Genomic DNA, 1,266 nt, shown 5'->3' with positions numbered 1-1,266 from the left:
TAGGCTGTACATTTTCCTCATTGGAACTTACATTCGTATTTCCACCACTGAAAAGAGGCAACAAAGTGTCATAAATGTCATGTGAGCTTACATTACTGTCTCTAATACATGACAGCAAGGACTGAACAGAATCTTCCACAAACACTACATCCCGAGAAACTAGAATACGTTTTGTTTGCGGATGATACAACCTGTAACCTTTGCTTTCAACACTATAACCAACAAAAATACATTTGACAGCCTTATCATCCAATTTTCTGCGCTGCACTTGTGGCACCAAAGCATATGCCAAACAGCCAAAAACACGCATGTGCTCAATAGAAGGCTTTCTATCATGCCATGCTTCATATGGAGTAATAGACTGCAAACCTTTCGTAGGACACCTGTTAAGTACATAAGTGGCACACATAATGGCCTCAAGCTAAAAAGAATGCGGTAAAGCTTGACTTTTGACCATACATCGTGCCATTTCTGTCAGTGACCTGTTTTTCCTCTCAGCAACACCATTTTGCTGAGGTGTATAAGGCATTGTACATTGGTGTTTTATCCCACGACTAGCCAGAAATGCATTAAATTCATGAGACATATACTCCCCCCCTTGATCGGAACGGAGGGTGCCCATAGTACATTTCGAGACATTTTCAGCCATAGCCAGAAATTGTTTGAAGCACATAAAAACTTCGGACTTCGCTTTAAGCGGAAATACCCATGCATGTCTGGAGTAGTCATCAATGAAAGTCACGAAGTACAGGTAATTGCCCAAGGACGGAGTTTGCATGGGCCCGCAAACATCACTATGCACAAGATGCAACTTGCATGTGGCCCGAACTGAACCATCCTTTGGAAACTTAGAACGCTGCATCTTACCCAAAATACAGCCTTCACAAACATGTTTGACAGGTGCTTCAAGAGGTGGCAAAGAAGCAACCATATCAGATTTCTGCAAACGCAGCAAACTGGCAAAATTCAGATGACCAAAACGTGCATGCCAAAGTTTTGCATCTGAAATAGCCCTTGAATCTGCAACAACATTTGCAAAATTTTATCCACACTTGTCATACAAAGTGAGATTATACAGCCCACGGCACAAAAGCCCAGATGCAACAATTTCATCACCGAAACTGAGATCATGAACTGTACATCTGTCATCCACAAATTTGACTACAAGTCCAAGTCTAGCAAGTGCAGATCCGGACAAGAGATTCTTCTTGATCCCAGGTACATAAAGTGCATCAACAAGTGTAAAGGAACTGCCATTAGCAGTAG

The sequence above is a fragment of the Adiantum capillus-veneris genome, chromosome 16 (assembly GCF_014529385.1).
Source record: "Adiantum capillus-veneris isolate H3 chromosome 16, ASM1452938v2, whole genome shotgun sequence".
Lineage (NCBI taxonomy): Eukaryota > Viridiplantae > Streptophyta > Polypodiopsida > Polypodiales > Pteridaceae > Adiantum > Adiantum capillus-veneris.
Note: the sequence above shows the minus strand (reverse complement) of the source record.